The sequence below is a fragment of the Sinohyriopsis cumingii genome, chromosome 11, assembly GCF_028554795.1.
Source record: "Sinohyriopsis cumingii isolate HCF-2022 chromosome 11, ASM2855479v2, whole genome shotgun sequence".
Classification (NCBI taxonomy): Eukaryota; Metazoa; Mollusca; class Bivalvia; order Unionida; family Unionidae; genus Sinohyriopsis; species Sinohyriopsis cumingii.
In genome coordinates this window covers 99,574,461-99,580,453 of record NC_142971.1, presented here as the reverse complement: position 1 = coordinate 99,580,453, position 5,993 = coordinate 99,574,461, and the positions used below count along the sequence as shown (strand labels likewise).

Below are 5,993 nucleotides of genomic sequence, written 5' to 3'. Positions count from 1 at the left end.
CCCATGTCGTAGAAATAAAACCACCACATCTAATACAACACCTTCCGTATTTATGTATTTTCTCCTGTACCGATCCATAGAAGAAAATCACAAATATGTATAGAGAACAATTAATTGGAAGTAAGTTTATCAACTTAAAGGTACTATTTAATTGATTATGTAGTGTGTAAGCATTGCTTTCTCTGGAAATAAAAAATTTCAAGATAGGTGATTTTCACATGTGTAATTAACTGAGAGAAATTAAGGAAAGAATGCGAAGATTTAAGAGATGAGCAGAAGGATAGTGTTTGTGTTGTCCGGACTGTAAAATCATAACTGTTAACACAAAGAAACAATGACTAGTCTTAACTTTAGCAACTTGCTCGGCTAATGACACATTTGTTCATTTCCTTATGCAGCAAAATTTAAATTCCTCCGTGAATGGTTGATTGCCATATAAACTGGATTATTGTTTCCATAAGGGGCTAACATCTAAGATCCAATCAATCCTAGACGCTAGCTATGTGAAGTTGATGAGATAACGATTAACCATGTTGCGCATAACTACCCGAGCCAACATTCGACCATGCATTAACAAGTAGCCCGCCTAGCTCAGTCGGTAGAGCATCAGACTTTTAATCTGAGGGTCGTGAGTTCGAGTCCCACGGTGGGCGTACAATTTTTAATACCATTACAAATTTATACTACACTTTGTACACGCGTCTATTTGGCTACAAATATGTGTGATGGTAAATGTCCCACAGAAACTTTTTCTTTTCTCATATAATCATTTTTATGTTGAATTTTGATATCCTCTTCTTCAAATTCATTAGCTTGTCAATGTCTTTCTGGTTTCGACACAGCCCTCATAAAGGTACTGATTATGGTAGTGACCCTGTATGTACCCATCCAGATAAAAAGTGAATGAAATATGTAAGTTCATTTACATATTCTATATACTTCTATTGAAGCGTTTTGTTTTGTAATTCAATAGTGTTGGGATTTTTCTATCCTATCCTTGTACTGGTGTATATTTTTGTTTGTTATCTGATATTTTCGAGCTCTTAGCGCTTTAACGTCTTAGGCGCTGTACTAAGTCCACATAATTATTATTATTATTATTATTATTATTATTATTATTATTATTATTATTGTTATTATTATTATTATTATCAATTGTAGGAATTTCCAAAATTCTGATAAACAATTCTTCCCAATTATTTCTTCATTTTGATTTAGCAACTAAAATTGTAAGTCAGTATAAATTCATTTTTAGGACTAACATTTTTCTTTCTTTGCTTTTTTTTTTTTTTTGGCCATTTTTTTTTTTTATTTTTTTTTTGTTCTTCTTTTTTGTGTTTTAACCATTGATATCACCTCACCGGATTGCGCGATCCTTGTGGCCACTGCTTTCGAGTGTCCGATAGCCCGTAATCATACTTCCCACAAAACTGTGAACTCGTTATTGTAACCTTCATGACTTGATCTAAGATAGGTTTCTTTCACATATGTACGGTGCAGTCTTTATTTTCTCCACGTTGCAAAGTTTCATCTAACTCATCAGAACAGGAAAGAACTGACAGTACCTTGCAGTGCTAGTCTCTTTTCTTCTCTTCAGTTTAAGACATATTAACTTTTAGTCGCAGATTTTAAAATTCCTTTGAGATTTGTGTTACATTGCGAATTATATATTATGTTATTGTTTGAATCGTAAGATTAATGCATTTAATTCTCAAACGATGCATTGCATTCTTTAGCTTACTTAAATCGAGAACTATTATCAAAACTCGCAATTGATAAATCATTTTTAAAAAATCCATATTTTCATTCATTTAGATTGAGCATCCGAAACTGGACGGCAACAATTTAATTTTAAGACTTAGTATTTTCACCAATACAATCATCGCATTCTATACCGCGATGTTGTGACCACCGAATTCAGGTGTCCGAGAGGCGGTGATCGTACCTCCATTAAAACCGTGAACACATCCTGCATGCATATCTCATGCAGTTATTGTTGATTGAAACGAGAAGTCTTTATAAGTCTTCACGGTGCATTCTTCGTTTTGTCTCCGTTACAACGTTTGAGTAAACTCTTTAGAACTCGAAACAACTGATAGTAGCTTGCAGTGGTAGTGTCTCATTACTTTAAACATATTGTCTGTTAGGTGGAACTTTTAGACTGGCGTTGACTTTTGTGCTTCTGTCCGTATATTTTAATAATATTCGTATCATAATATGAATGCATTCAATTTGCATATGATATAGTGGATGCGTTAGATTTACTGGAATCAAGAAGAAATGCTGACAGAATGATCAACATATCTTAGAGTTGATTAAATTGGGTACTCTATCCCGTTCGCATGGACATGTGGATACGCTCTCATTTAGGGACATTTTAGGAAAGGAGAGAAATACTTGCAGGTATATCTATATTCATTTTGACAACAATTGAAAATCAGTGGAAGCTAAATCATAACCACCTACCCTCGGACTTTCACCCATGACCCTTAGATTAAATGTCGGATGCTCTAGCGACTGAGATTGGGGCACTACTCATCCAAATTCTGTCAGTTTGTCAGTCTCGGATTTTGCTGCGTAGCCCTTTCCATTACATATTTAAAGGGCGCGGCCATGTTTGTATCACATGACGTTTAGCACTTATGGTGCAGATAGATGCCCAGAGCTCGGTTCAAACGAAAATGCTTTTCTTTACATTTCACGTTAATATCATTTAATTGCACAAGTCTTTGGAATTAAGAGTTTTTTGTTATGAAAACAAAATTCAGTAAATGCGTCCCCCACTGCTGCCATCATATTTGCATTTCCAGTAATGCTGCATATTAGTTCGTTAACTGAGAAATGAATGAGTCATAATTACCCAATAGTATTACGAATCTATGGTCATACACTAAAAAACAAACATAAGCAAAACCAAAACGGTTTCTAATACTGAACAAATAATTCAGTTAACAAAATTGTAAAATGAAAATATAAGAGGGACTTACAGCATTATGAATTGCATCCAAAATCATCCCAAAATGTTATCTTCAAGTCCAAAGGAATAGAATGTTCCGAATAAAATCTACATCCTCAAATGCATTGGTCTACCAACAGTTCTGATATATCACAATGGCATTTTCAAGAATTCTTTGCAAATGATTCACAATAGGCCAAAAATAATATTTTAACCCACATAGCATTGTGTGGCTCCAATGAATAATTCAAACAAATGTTTGCTTCCAAATAATATCTAAACACAACAATAAATATACCTGAAGAATAATGTTACAAGAAGAACATACAAAATATGACTGACCAAATAGTCCAACTCCACGTACTTAAATACAGACAATAAGGACTGAAAACTCATTAGCTACTACTCACTACGTGACAATGAACAAATATCCCTAAAAGCTCCGGTGGCCTAGTAATTACAGCGTACGCCTCGGATGCGGGAGTTCGTGGGATCGATCCCCGGCCGAGTCATACCAAAGACTTACAAATATGGTACTAACAACTGCCTTGCTTGGGGCTCAGCATTAAGAGGTTAGTGTTAGGACTGGTCGGCCGGGTCTCAGGATAAAGTGACTGGGTGGGACATCATGCCACATGTCTGCGGCATGATGCCCCAGTGCTAGCCATCACTATAAACTGCCACACTGCAGACATCGTAGCGATATGACTGAAAAATTCTTAAAAGCTACCTTAAAAATACAAATCACATGCACACACAAACACACACACACACACACAAATCTCCCATGTCGTAGAAATAAAACCACCACATCTAACACAACACCTTCCGTATTTATGTATTTTCTCCTGTACCGATCCATAGAAGAAAATCACAAATATGTATAGAGAACAATTAATTGGAAGCAAGTTTATCAACTTACAGGTACTATTTAATTGATTATGTAGTGTGTAAGCATTGCTTTCTCTGGAAACAAAAAATTTCAAGATAGGTGATTTTCACATGTGTAATTAACTGAGAGAAATTAAGGAAAGAATGCGAAGATTTAAGAGAAGAGCAGAAGGATAGTGTTTGTGTTGTCCGGACTGTAAAATCATAACTGTTAACACAAAGAAACAATGACTTGTCTTAACTTTAGCAACTTGCTCGGCTAATGACACATTTGTGCATTTCCTTAGGCAGCAAAATTTAAATTCCTCCGTGAATGGTTGATTGCCATATAAACTGGATTATTGTTTCCATAAGGGGCTAACATCTAAGATCCAATCAATCCTAGACGCTAGCTATGTGAAGTTGATGAGATAACGATTAACCATGTTGCGCATAACTACCCGAGCCAACATTCGACCATGCATTAACAAGTAGCCCGCCTAGCTCAGTCGGTAGAGCATCAGACTTTTAATCTGAGGGTCGTGAGTTCGAGTCCCACGGTGGGCGTACAATTTTTAATACCATTACAAATTTATACTACACTTTGTACACGCGTCTATTTGGCTACAAATAGGTGTGATGGTAAATGTCCCACAGAAACGTTTTCTTTTCTCATATAATCATTTTTATGTTGAATTTTGATATCCTCTTCTTCAAATTCATTAGCTTGTCAATGTCTTTCTGGTTTCGACACAGCCCTCATAAAGGTACTGATTATGGTAGTGACCCTGTATGTACCCATCCAGATAAAAAGTGAATGAAATATGTAAGTTCATTTACATATTCTATATACTTCTATTGAAGCCTTTTGTTTTCTAATTCAATAGTGTTGGGATTTTTCTATCCTATCCTTGTACTGGTGTATATTTTTGTTTGTTATCTAATATTTTCGAGCTCTTAGCGCTTTTACGTCTTAGGCGCTGCACTAAGTCCACATAATTATTATTATTATTATTATTATTATTATTATTATTATTATTATCAATTGTAGAAATTTCCAAAATACTGATAAACAATTCTTCCCAATTATTTCTTCATTTTGATTTAGCAACTAAAATTGTAAGACAGCAAAAATTCTGTTTTAGGACTAACATCTTTCTTTCTTTGCTTTTTTTTTTTTTTTTTTTTTTCTTTTTTTTTTTTTTGTTCTTCTTCTTTTGTGTTTTAACCATTGAAATCATCGCACCGGATTTCGCGATCCTTGTGGCCACTGCTTTCGAGTGTACGATAGCCCATAATCATACTTCCCACAAAACTGTGAACTTATTATTGTAACCTTTATGACTTGATCGAAGATAGGTTTCTTTCACATGTGTACGGTGCAGTCTTTATTTTCTCCACGTTGCAAAGTTTAATCTAACTCATTAGAACAGGAAACAACTGTGAGTACCTTGCAGTGCTAGTCTCTTTTCTTCTCTTTTTTTTAAGACATATTGACTTTTAGTCGCAGATTTTAAAATTCCTTTGAGACGTGTGTTACATTGCGAATTATATATTATGTTATTGTTTGAATCGTAAGATTAATGCATTTAATTCTCAAACGATGCATTGGATTCTTTAGCTTACTTAAATCAAGAATTATTATCAAATCTCGCAATTGATAAATAATTCAAAAATCCATATTTTCATTCATTTAGATTGAGCATCCGAGTCTGGACGGCAACAATTTAGTTTTAAGACTTAGTATTTTCACCTATACAATCATCGCATTCTATACCGCGATGTTGTGACCACCGAATTCAGGTGTCCGAGAGGCGGTGATCGTACCTCCATTAAAACCGTGAACACATCCTGCATGCATATCCCATGCAGTTACTGTTGATTGAAACGAGAAGTGTTTATACGTCTTCACGGTGCATTCTTCGTTTTGTCTCCGTTACAACGTTTGAGTAAACTCTTTAGTACACGAATCAACTGATAGTAGCTTGCAGTGGTAGTGTCTCATTACTTTAAACATATTGTCTGTTAGGTGGAGCTTTTAGACTGGCGTTGACTTTTGTGCTTCTGTCCGTATATTTTAATAATATTCGTATCATAATATGAATGCATTCAATTTGCATATGATATAGTGGATGCGTTAGATTTACTGGAATCAGGAAGAAATGCT

General features: G+C 34.9%; 2 non-coding genes across 2 annotated transcripts; both read left to right on the top strand.

Moving 5' to 3' along the window:
* The first annotated feature begins 580 nt into the window (after positions 1-580).
* Trnak-uuu (transfer RNA lysine (anticodon UUU)) lies at positions 581-653 on the top strand. The gene has a single exon. It is a non-coding gene; the product is annotated as a tRNA-Lys (tRNA).
* A 3,667-nt stretch (positions 654-4,320) lies between these two features.
* Positions 4,321-4,393, top strand: Trnak-uuu (transfer RNA lysine (anticodon UUU)). Its single transcript has one exon. It is a non-coding gene; the product is annotated as a tRNA-Lys (tRNA).
* The last annotated feature ends 1,600 nt before the right edge of the window (positions 4,394-5,993 follow it).